Source organism: Urocitellus parryii, chromosome 6 (genome assembly GCF_045843805.1).
Source record: "Urocitellus parryii isolate mUroPar1 chromosome 6, mUroPar1.hap1, whole genome shotgun sequence".
Taxonomy (NCBI): Eukaryota; Metazoa; Chordata; class Mammalia; order Rodentia; family Sciuridae; genus Urocitellus; species Urocitellus parryii.
Window position 1 is genome coordinate 161614513 of NC_135536.1, and position 12648 is coordinate 161627160.

The 12648-nt window shown below is 35.8% G+C and overlaps 1 protein-coding gene across 4 annotated transcripts in view; it reads left to right on the forward strand.

Moving 5' to 3' along the window:
* Positions 1-5008: 5008 nt before the first annotated feature.
* Positions 5009-12648, forward strand: part of Tasp1 (taspase 1) — a 272346-nt gene continuing 264706 nt past the window's right edge. For all 4 annotated transcript variants that reach the window (XM_026397660.2, XM_077799754.1, XM_077799755.1 and 1 more), the window contains exon 1: positions 5009-5052. The gene's annotated coding sequence lies outside the window, so the exon portion shown is untranslated. The remainder of the gene's footprint in view (positions 5053-12648) is intronic.

Genomic DNA, 12648 nt, shown 5'->3' on the forward strand with positions numbered 1-12648 from the left:
GACCCTGAATTCAATGCCCGGTACTGCAAGAGAAAAAGAAAAAAAAAAAAAGAAAAAAGAAATGGAGATATGTATTTGTTTAAAACCCTTTCATTTTCTTTTATTCCTGTCTGTGCCTATTAATATTGCTGTGTAAGAAAATAATCCCAATGTAATGGCACAAAGGACCCCCCCCTCCCTTTTTTGTTAATGCTCATGGATTCTGGGGGTAATTCAGAAAAGTAACAATAGGAATGGTTTTTGTTTACTCCCTGTCCCTCAGAAGCCTGGGTCAGACTTTCTGGTACTACATAACAAGGGTATTTTCCTCCAGTTTCTAGCTTAGCTCTCTTTAATCCCTCATCGACAGCCTCCTGAACACCTTTGAGACTTCTGCTAACATGCTCCTTTAGGTTCCCTTGGCATCCTTGCTACTTCACCTGGTTCTAAAGCTGAAGTTACATCCTTCACTTTGTTATTTTGTTATGATATTCATCTCACTTCTAGGTAACAAAATCTGCTTCAGTTACTATTGCTAAATAATAACTTGTTACTATTTACTATGTAATAAATTTCCCCATTTCTCCCTTCCTGAAGTTAATAGCAGGGAAACAAAACAAAACAAAAAACCTCCAAGTTACCTCATAAAACTAGGAATCCAGGCTACGTATGAATGGGGGTGACTACAATGTTTTTCCAACATTTTGGTCTCAAGACATTTGTGTGTGTGTGTGTGTGTGTGTGTGTGTGTGTGTGTGTGTTACTATGGATTGAACCAGGGGCTCATGCATTCTAGGCAAGCACTCCATAACTGAGCTACATCCCAAGCCCTAAATCCTTTTTAATTAGTTATTTTCTTTGGGGGTTAAGGGTACTAGGGATTGAACCCAGGGCTTCACAAATGCTGGGAAAGTGCTCTATCAACAAGCTATATCTCTAGCCCTTTTTATTTTATTTTGATATAGGGTCTCACTAAGATGCCCAAGCTGGCTTTGAACTTGTAATTCTCCTTGCCTTCGCCTCCCAAGTAGTGGGGATTACAGGCATGTGTCAATGCATACCACCCATTTTTAATCTTTACTAAATTCACACACACAAATTTGCAAGATCATTAAGAAAAATTCCCATAGAACCTTCAGCCCAAATCACCAATTGCTAATGTGTCACATTTGCTTTATTATTTTTGTCTCCACTATAAAATCATAAGGGAATGTATTACAGAAATTTCCCCTTTTAAACTTTTAAAAATATAATTGCAAAGAAAAAGGACATTTTTATAATCAGGTACTATGTACTCAACAAAATTAGGAAATTAAACACTGATTCAGTGTTCTTATCTAATATGCAATCTACATTCAAATTATACCAAATGCTTCGATAATCTTCTATACCATTTTTTTTTCCTCAGCCACAATCCAATCCAGGATAACCTATTGCATTTAGTTGTCATGTGTCAGGACACCTTCATACTCCTAAAAAAATAAGAGAGTATGGCAATGCTTTTGTTATGTAGGTTATTCCTACTGATATTTATTATATTCAAAGCTGAAATGTAAAAAAATTAAATAAAAGAGACAATTACATGCTAACATGAATAATATATTTTAATGAAGAATAAATATATTTTCCCCAAAACAAAATGTGAGAGAAGTGTTATTTTTTGCATTATGCAAATTCACTTAAAGAAACCAGCTGGATTCTCATTTCTGCTTCTGCATTCAATTTGATGTGATACGTTGTGCTGGTTGAAGTATAAAGAAATCTCATTCTCACAATTATAAGTGGAAAAGGAAGGAGTATTTTAACAGCTTTATTGGATAACTTTGAATATTCTTGTTTGATATAGTAAACTTGTCGAGTGTCAGTTTCTCAAAGGTTAGCTGCAATATGAAATTTGAACTCCTATCTATGAACTTTTTGAACATTTTACTTTCATGAGAGAACAAAAAAGGTAAATGAGCATATTAGTATTTTAAAATGTAAATTTATCACCAAAGATCTCTTGAAATGATCTGAGGATTCATACTCAACCCTAGCCCACACTTTGAGAATGGCTGCATTACATATTTATGTAGATAGTATGTCTTTCATCTAAACTTCGTACTTGAGGACAAGTTTTGCCTCTTTTGTCTTTATATGTACACCTGTGGCTGGTATACCTGTACTTTAGTGGTCCCATCTTGGGGCTGTGTGCTTGGCTTCTGGGATTGACTATGCTTTTTTATCCTCCAATCCTCTTTTCAAATTTTCATTTTTCCAGCACCTCTCACTATTGTGTAGTGTCTAATTATCTGTTGAATGAATAAACCCACTTTTTAAAATTTATTTTTTATTTTTTTATTGTTGGTTGTTCAAAACATTACATAGTTTAAACCTACATTTTATACAGAATTCACCTCCCAATAATACAATACTTTATTTTCCCAATTTTAATAATAATTATTCACAGAACCGGACATTTTTTAAGTTAAATATTTGTGTGCCATTTATTTGAGAAGTTTGATTCTTTACAAATTTCAAGCTAATGAGTCTGCATTTAATGGAGATTTTGTATTTTAAAAGTAACATTAATTGATTACTATGTTAGCTTTCTGTGATGAAATACCTGAGAAAATCAACTTAAAGAAGGAAAGATTTATTTTGGCTCACAGTCTCATAGGTTTCAGTCCACGGTCATATGGCACTGTTTCTGGGCCTCCAGAGGACAGTATATCATGGCAGAAGGGACTGGTGAAGGAAAACTGCTCACCTTATGGTGTCCAGGAAGAGAGAGAGACACAGAGAGAAAGACATAGAGAGGGAGAGGGAGAGAGGGAGAGAGAGGGAGGGAGAGGGAGAGGGAGAGGGAGAGGGAGAGGGAGAGGGAGAGGGAGGGAGAGAGAGAGAGAGAGAGAGAGAGAGAGAGAGAGAGAGAGAGACCGAGAGAGAGAGAGAGAGAGAGAGAGAGAGAGAGAGAGAGAGAGAGAGAGAGACCGAGAAAAGGAAGGGGAGAGAGAGTGAGAGGTGAGAGTGAGAGAGTGTGTGTGTGTGTGTGTGTGAGAGAGAGAGAGAGAGAGAGAGAGAGAGAGAGAGAGAGAGAGAGAGAGGTATGTGTGTGGGAGGAAGGAGCAGCCAGGGTCTCAATACTTCTTTCAAGGGCACACCCCTAGTGATACTTCTTCCAATGAGGCTCCATTTCCTCAAGTTTCCACGGGGCTCCAATAGTGCCACAAGCTGAGGACCAACCCTTCAACACAGGAGCCTTTGGGGAACATTACAGATCCAAACTATTACAAATACTACTAATGGTCTAATACTTTTCTAAGTACTTCTTATGTTTATTTATTTATTTATTCCACACAACTTGAAAGATACTATTATCATCCTCACTTTACAAATGTAGAAACTCAATCACAGAAAAAGTGTTCAAGGGGACAAAATTGGGGCAGGACTGTGATATGAACCCAGATTTTCTTGGCTCTAGAAGACGTTCTGTTAAGCTCCACAGTGCCTGCTATCTTTTTTTGGTTTAAGTATGAGGACACTGTTTTAAAGTTAAACCACTTTCATACATTCCCTTTGAAATCTAAATTTGTTTTCATTGATAAATTTCACAATATACTATTTTATATATATTTTTTGCTCATAGAGAAAAATATTAGCAGAAAAACATCAGGTAATACAAAAATTATTAAATATAGATTTGTGATTATTAGTAGTTGAGAAATCTTTACAATTTGCAGATATTTTCATCTAGGAATACCAGAATGAAAATCAGTTCCAGGGACTCATTCCCATCTCAGTCCCAAACTACTTTCCTGGTGCCTTTTTGATCAGTGTAAGGATCAAAGTCTTGGTTGCTTCTCTCTCTTCAGTGGAGCTGTATTTATCACCCTCTCCAGCCCATTTCTATAACTTGGTTAAGCAGAAGCCCCTGTAGTTCAGTGGTTTTCAAAATTTTGGTGCATCAGAATCACCTAAAGAGCTTGAAAACAGATCCTTGGGTCCCAAACCCAAAGTTTTTGATTTGGATAAGTCTAAGATGAGGCACAAGAATTTGCATTTTTTTTTTTTTTTAAGTGACAGTACAGAGGATGCTAAAGCTGCTGGTCTCATGTAGAAAAGTATATGTTGGGCATCCCTTATCTAAAAAGCAGAAATCTTAAATGTTTCATAATCTTAACTTTTTTGAACACCAACAAGACATCACATGAAAGTTATTTCACATTATGAAATTTTGTTTTATGAATAAAATTATTTAAAGTAATATATAAAGAGATTTAGGCTATGTGCATAAGGTGCATATGAAACATAAACGAATTCTGAGTTTAAATTTGTGTACTATCCCCAAATTGTCTCATTATGTACATGAAAATATTCTGAAATCCAAAATACTTGCAGTCCCAAGCACTTTGGATAAGGGGGACACAGCCTGACAGTCCCAACACTCCTTCCAAACAAACTCTGCTTCACCAAGACAAGCTTCAAGGTGGCTACATGTTAAAAAGATTCATGCTTATAGTTACAAAGAAACATTAATTGGATTATACAAATGTTACTGAGTCTTAGTATTAGACTCTAGACAGTAAAATTAAGGCCACCCACCCCTTCCTTTCCCTAGGGCAAGGTTGACTCCCTCCTTTCATACGCAATTCAGCAGTACCTTACTTTCCCGTACTGTATAAGTAGGCTGCAAAAATGGGAAAAAACGGAGTTCTTAAGTGACACCTCAATTAATGATGGTCAGTTTAATTTCACTTCCTATTATAGAGTTAATCAAATAACCACTCTACTCATATACACACACAGGCCTGCAAGTTTTAATCTTGGAGCGTAGTCACGAGAGACGTACAGAACGGCGCCTGCGCACCTCAAAAAAACGAGGCCCAAAGCGGAGTTCAGATCACACCTCTGAGGCCAGGTGAGCCGCTGTGGACCAGAAGACGGAATCTGAGCCGCGCGTGGTGCAGCTGCTTCCGGGCCACGTGGTACTGCTAGCGACCAATGGGAAGGCTATACGTCACTCCCGCTTCCTCACCCTGGCAACGGGCGGGTGACTACTTCCGGTGCAGTGAGGGCTCTAGGCTGACGCGGGTGAGTGTCCCTCGTTCTCACACTGTCCGCGCCGCTGCTGCCGGCGCCGCGCAGCTGTCTGTGTGGGCCCCGCAGGCTCGCTGGGACGTCTCTCTCTGAGCTGGCGGGGCCGATACGCAGGACGCCCCCTGCCCTGGGCTAGCGGAGGGGGCCCAGGATGTTCTTCATTCCCTAGTCTCGGTCGCGCGTGGGGCCCTTGCCAAGTACCTTTCCAGCCTTGTCTCTTGCTTGGCGGTCTCAGCGCCTGTCCAGGGAAGACTGCGGGCTTCTCGCAGTCTTTTACCCACTTTGCACTCTCAGGCTGGAGGTGTCTCGGAGTCCCCAGAGAGTGGTAGAGACCTTAGAGGATGTGCTCTAGTCCTGATGGGCGGGTGGGGTTCTAGTAGCCCTGGGTATAGGCCTGGTTAGAGTCCTGCGGGACATTAACATTTAACTGTTAAGGGGGATGAGAAGGAAGGGACTGAGTAGAGGAAACTGCTGGAGTGGAGAGTGAAAAGCAGGAGCTGGAGGTGTCTGAAAATAGAGGACATCGTGTTTCCGGAAGGAGGGAGTCCTTATTTCACTTCTGTAGGGAAAAGGAAGATATATTGGGGACCATGTGAGTGAGATCTTTGAATTGTAAGCTAAGGAATTTTTAATTATAGCCCTGGGAGTTCAATACTTTGTTGTTTGTTGCAAATAAAGATTCCCCCTCTCCGCAACTTACAAAAGGCAGTGATTATTAAAGATTATATGGAAATGCAAAAATATTTAAAAAGAGATCACCTATAGTTACAGCAAACCAGCATTTTAATTCTTTTTAGTTTTTTTAAATGAACATTAGCCTAGTTATGATCACTGTGTGTGTAAAATATGGTTATAACTAAAAAGGACAATTTATATATCTTGTATCCATTGTGTGGATAGATTGTTGGTTTGGTTTTTTTCTTACTTACATATAATTCACATACCATAAAATGCATCCTTTTACTTTATAAATTCCAATGTTTTTAGTGTATTTAGAAAGCTGTACACACATCACTACTATTTAGTTCCAGAACATTTCTTCACTTCCAAAAGAAATCCTGTACCCATTATAGTCTTTAGAATATTCCTCCTTGTAACTGCTAATCTACTTTCTGTATGTATGTATTTTCCTTTTCTTGTCATTTGAAGTAAATAGATTCATATACTAGTTGTCCTTTTGTGCCTGGCTTCTTTCAGGTAACAATGTTTTCAGGGTTCATCCATGACTATGTATCATTACTTCATTCCTTCTCTTTTTGGGAAGGATGGTGCTGGGAATAAAACCCATGGCCTCACAGAGGCAAAAGTGCTCTATCACTGAGCATCTCCAGTCCCATTCTTTTTTTATTGATGAATAGTATGCCATTATATGAACATACCACACTTTGTTCATGCTTCCTCAGTTGATGAATATTTGGGTTGTTTCCACTTTTTGGCTACTTTGAATAATTCTATAAACATCTTTGTACAAGATTTTGTGCAGGTATGTTTTTAGTTCTTTTGGGTATATACCTAGAAATGGAATTGTATGGTAATTCTGTTTAAATTTTTGAGCAGATTATGGATGTTATGATTCTTCATATTCTTACTAACATATATCTGTCTTTTTGATTATACACATCTTAGTGTTTATGAAATTATAGCTTATTGTAGTTTTGCTTTTCATTCCCCTGATGGCAAATAATCTTAAGTATCTTTTCATGTGCTTAGTGGCTCTTTGTAATGGAGAAATCTTGTTTGTTGTCTTGTTTTAAAGTTGTATGAGTTCTTTTAAAAAATTTTGTTCCAATTAGTTATACATAACATTAGAATGCATTTGACACATTGTACACAAATGGAGCTTAACTTCTCCTTCCTCTGGCTGAACATGGCGCAGTCACACCAGTAGTGTAATCTGTATGAATTCTTTCTATATTCTGTATAACAGTGCCTTACCAGATATCTGATTTGCAATATTAATATTTCCTCCCATATCGTGGATTGTCTTTTCACTTTTCAGATAGTATCCTTTGAAGTCCAGAAGTTTAAAGTTTGGTGAAGTCCAATTTACATATTTTTGTCTCTTTGGTTGCTTGTGGTTTTGGTGTCATATCTAATAAATAATTGCTAAATCCATGGTCACAAATATTTACCCCTGTGTTTCCTTCTAAGAATTTTATATCTCTTCATTCATGTTTAGATTTTGATCCATTTCTAATTAATTTTGGCATATAATATGAAATAGGAATTCAAAAAGTTTATTCTTTTTTAATTAATTTATTTTTTAAAAAATATTTTGTTTATTTGTAAATGAATACAATACCTTTATTTTGTTTATTTATTTTTACATGGTGCTGAGGATGGAACCCAGTGCCTCACATGTGGGAGACAAACACTCTACCGCTGAGTCACTACCCCAGCCCTCTTTTTTTTTTTTCTTAGAGAGAGAGAGAGAGAGAGAGAGAGAGAGAGAGAGAGAATCTTTTTTGTAGATGGACACAACACAATGCCTTTATTTTTATGTGATGCTGAGGATCGAACCTGGGTCCCACCGTGGTAGGTAAGCGCTCTACCACTGAGCCACAATCCCAGCCCCTCAGCCCTCTTTTTAAATTTAAATAATTTAGTTATCAAGATCATTCTTTTGGGCCTGGGATTGTAGCTCAGTGGTAAAGCACTTCCTAGCACATGTAAGGCACTGGGTTCGATCCTCAGCACCACATAAAAACAAATGAATAAAATGAAGGTATTGTGTCCATCTACAATCATTTTAAAAATATTTTTTAAAAAAGATCATTCTTTTGCTGGTGGCTATCTAGTTTCCCCAACAGCATTTGTTGAAAAGAGTGCCATTTTCTATCAAATATCATAGCCCCATTGTTGAAAATTAATGGGCCATAAATGTATGAATCATTGTTTTAACCATAACTCTGTGTTGAATTTTTAGGTTGCTCCTAGATTAAAAAAAATTGTATTCTATGTTAAACACAGCATAGAAGACTTAAAATCCTTTCTGTGTTTAAAATTTTGGTAGAAAATATTCTCAGAAGTGGAATTAATGGGTCAGAGATGTTCTGGAGCTCATTTAATTAGGCATTAAACCTGCATCGACAGGAGATTAAAATCAACAACACTAGGTTCCTTATTCATCAGTTGAAATGGTTTAAGGGTTGAATTTCTGTAAAAGCTTTCTGCTGTGAGATGACTTCCTTCCTCCTTAGACCACTTCTGAAAGACTAAACACAGCTAGAGTGAAAAACCTGGCCTCCAAGCTAACATGACTTGGTAGTTTTCTAAATGGTTTAAAGAAAAAGGTGTTATCACCTGCATTAGAAAAATAATAAACCATTGAGAGACATGAGGTCAAGATTTAAACCTTAAAGTAGTGCCATGTAGGTCTCTGGAGTTAAAAAAACAAAAACAATGTTTTATTATGATTTTATTTCCTGGCCTTGATGTTCAAGTTAGTTAACATTCATCTTGGTCTCAGAGATGTCAAAGTTAAATAGTCTCTATTCAATAGTTAATACTGAGCAAAATATTCAAATGCAAAACATTATTAGAAAATCAACTTCCCCTTCATCCTTCCTCCTCAGTCTCCTAATTTTCCTTAGGGGTATCCATGGTACTATTAACTGTGTCTGTATAGACTAGTTCGTATATAGAGTATCTCTGGAAAGATAGTATATACAATATTATACATTTTAAGGCTCTTGCTACTTACTGACAAATTCCTTTTCAATGGTTACATTAGTTCATCCTGCCAGTACATTGTTAGTATTTCTTTGAATATTGTTTCTTAAATATTGAATATCCAGTTTATATTGCCTCTTTTATATAATGTCTACTCATGTCTTTTGGCATGGTATTTGTTTTAATTGGAATTATTCTTTATGAGATTTATTTTGGCAGCCTTTTATAGATAGTTGCTTTATGATAGCTTGTATTTGGGAAGAAAAGTACAAATGTTGTAAAAATTATGCTAAAAAGTGTATAGGCTAAACAAGGGTCAAGATAAGAAAAATGCTGGAGGAAGCCTATAAGATTTGAAAACTTGGGTAGAGTCCAAAATGACTTTAAGGGCTTTTTTTTTTTTTTTTTTTTTTTTTTTTTTTTTGTAGTGCTGGGCATCCACCCAGGAACTAACTTGTTTATACTAGGCAAGTGCTCTACACTCCCAGACCCCAGAGGACTTTAAGGTGAGTTAGGAAAGGGTAATGCTAGTAAGAAAAATAGAATAATGTGGTAAAAAGACTAGATATTTGTGGGGAGGAGAAAAAGGAAAGTCAAGTTTGAGCTGTCCAGGAAAAAAAAAAGTGTTAGGAATCATCTGACTTGCTGAGAGGATAGTTTTGAAATTTCCCCCAGTACATAAAATTTCTAAAGGAGATATTTGAGAATGAAGTCAGAGGGATCATAGAGAGCTAGTTTAGTAGATTGGTATGCTTGCCAAAGGAGAGCAGGTGACCTAGAGAATTGAAGGTTGCAAGCAGAAGATTAAGAAAAGAGTGACTGGGTTTAGTAATTTGGAAAAGATGTAATTTATGAAGAGCAAGAAGTTTGCTTTTTTTATAAATAGCATTATTAAGATATAATTTATCTGACAATTTAGTCATTTAAATTGTACAATTCAGTGATCTTTAGTGTATTCACAGAGTTGTACAGTCATCATCACCCCAATTTTTGAACATTTCTTATTAGTACAAAAAGAAACTTTGCACTCATTAGCAGTTACTTCCATTTCCCCTTGATCCCTCCATTTCCAAGCAACTGATCTATTTTCTGGTTTTTTTTTTTTTTTTAGATTTGCTTCTTCTGGATATTTCATATAAATGGGATCATATAGTAGGTGGCCTTTTGTGTCTCATCTCTTTCAGTGTTTCCAGTGTCCATTCACATTGTGGTGGTTATGTATCAACATTTCTTTTCATTTTATAGGTGGCAAATGTTCCATTCTATGAATCTACTAGTCCCCCTCCCCAAACACATGGTCTTTTGATGGATATTTGAGTTTTTCATTTTTGGGGGGCTAGTTTGAATAATTCTGTAAATATCTAGATACAAGTTTTTGTGGATGGATATCTGTTTTCAGTTCTGAGTATGTACCTAGAAATGGAATTTTCTGGATCATATGAAACCTTTATATTTAACTTTTGAGTAACTATTGTGGTTTATGGACAAGCTGCCAGTGTTTAGAAATGATAATAATCATAATGAGTTTTACTGCATTGCTTGTAGGAAATTGAGAAACTTTCATATTCAAACATATTATTCAGAAATGAAGGGATTATAAAAATGGTCTATAGATTTTTTTTTGTGTGTGTATGGTTCTGAGGATCAAATTCAGGGTCTTTCATGCTTGGCAAGGGCTCTACCACTGCGCTAAACCCCTAACTCCTATATTGTTTTTTGTTTCACAAAACTATCAACTACTTTTGATTTCCTTTCATTGGAAACCTTCTATTTTGAGTGTTACCTAAAAGTGTTAGATGTCTTTCTAGTAGGTCAATGTGTTGGTGTGAGTATGCTGCAGCAGTTTCAAATAATGATTCCTAATAATGTTTATAAATATGATAAAACTTTACAGGGATATTTAATGTTAATCTACTGTCATTATATTATTATTTACTCTCTAATCTTAACTGTAGAGATTAAATAATGTGATTCCACCCCCTCCCCCCCAGTTTGACTTATCTGTAGTTTATGTGTCCTGTAAGTTAAAGATCCAGAAAACAAAACAAAACAAAACAACAGCAACAACAACAGAAGACCCTTTGAGAATCTTTGGGCATGTTTTTGTGTATTTCTTAGGTAGGATAAGAGGCTTATGAATGTGGTATTTCCCTTTTTACTGCAGTTTTTAAGAGAGATCTTATAGGCTTGCCCTATTTTGGATGTTGGACTTAGTTCATTAATTAGTGTTTCCATGAAAATACAATTTTTTTTGTAACCGTCACATTCAGATGGGCCAAGTTCAAAAGATATAAAAGGATGAACAGTGAAGTTTCCATCCTGCTTTTGTTCATTGGTCACTGACATCTCCTTTTGATAACCATTCATAAGGAGGGAAAGGGAGGGGGCAAGGGATTAGCAAAGATGGTAGAATGTGATGGACATCATTATTCAAAGTACATGTATGAAGTCATGAATTGGTGTTAACATACTTTATATACAACCAGAAATATGAAAAATTGTGCTGTATATGTGTAATAAGAATTGTAATGCACTTTGCTGTCATTTACTTTTTTTAAAAAATAAAAACCTTAAAAGATAACCATTCATAAATAAAGAAATATGTACATATATAATTTATATATTTGGTGTACCCATCAATATTTATACATTGCATATATAGTTAGCTGATGTGCTTCCCCCCTCCACATGGCACCACATATACTTCTGTAGCATGTCTTTGAAACAATTTAATTTGAATTATTTCCATGCCTTTTTAAATTTACCAAATGTCTTTGAGATTTTCATATCTGTATCAAGTACTTCCTCATTCTTTCCAGTGGTTGCTTTTATTTTTAACCACTTTCTTTTCTTTTTTTAAAAAAATATTTTTTAGTTGTTGATGGACCTTTATTTTATTTGCTTATTTATATGTGGTGCTGGGAATTGAACTCAGTGCCTCACACATAAGAGGCAAGCGCTCTACTGCTGAGCTATGACTCTAGCCCCTTATCAACTTTCATCAAGACATATTTTTGGTTCATATCTTAATTTTGCCAAATTGCCCATATTGAGTTGTACCAGTTTTTGCTGCCTCTAGCAATTTATGAATGCTTTGTTTGTTTGTTCTCTCAAGACCTGTTATCTTGTATTTTGAGGTTTGCCATTCTAAGTAAAAAATGGTATTTGAGTGTAGTTCTTTTTATTTGTATCTTTCTTTTGGTTTAAACCATTATATAATTTTCCTATAAACTAAGATTGACCATTTGCCCTTTTAAATTTTCTTTTTGTCATTTCTAGAAACTATTTATCAGATCTTTGATGAGTTCTGAGTTAAACAAAAACTGATGTTGGAGTTGAAGTTGCTTCATTTCTAACTGAATTAAAATACATTTCAGGAATCATTGAGAATTGGAGGCCAGAATTGCACATTGGATAGTACATTCACTCGAGTTCCTTATTTTTCAGTCCAGTAGAAGTTTGGGGGTGGCATTTGTGAAGGGGTTTGTTGAGATTATATCATTTGTTGAATAAATATATTTCAGATAGTCTCCGAGGGAGGTTAAATTGCTCATCAAATAGCATATTGGTTCATCTTCTGCCTTTTCTCTTTAGGCAACCTTGAGAAGCAATATTTTAAAATCTCTCATTCATTTAAAATGCCTATTACTTTTAACCTTATTACGAAATGTAGATGTTATAATTCATTACTATATTTGCATATTCATTATAAATTGCAAATGTTATAATTTGTTAGTTGTGAAATAATACATTAGATAACAGTGAGAGTAGCTTGAGGGTTAATAATAATTCATACTTCCTGGATGTGTTTTTATTTAATCTGAAGCTCTTAGTTTTCCAAGATCTTAGTTTCACTCAGAAGTGTTTGTTTTTAATTCCAGTGGGCCCCAGTTCATTTTGTAGCCAGGCCAGACATGA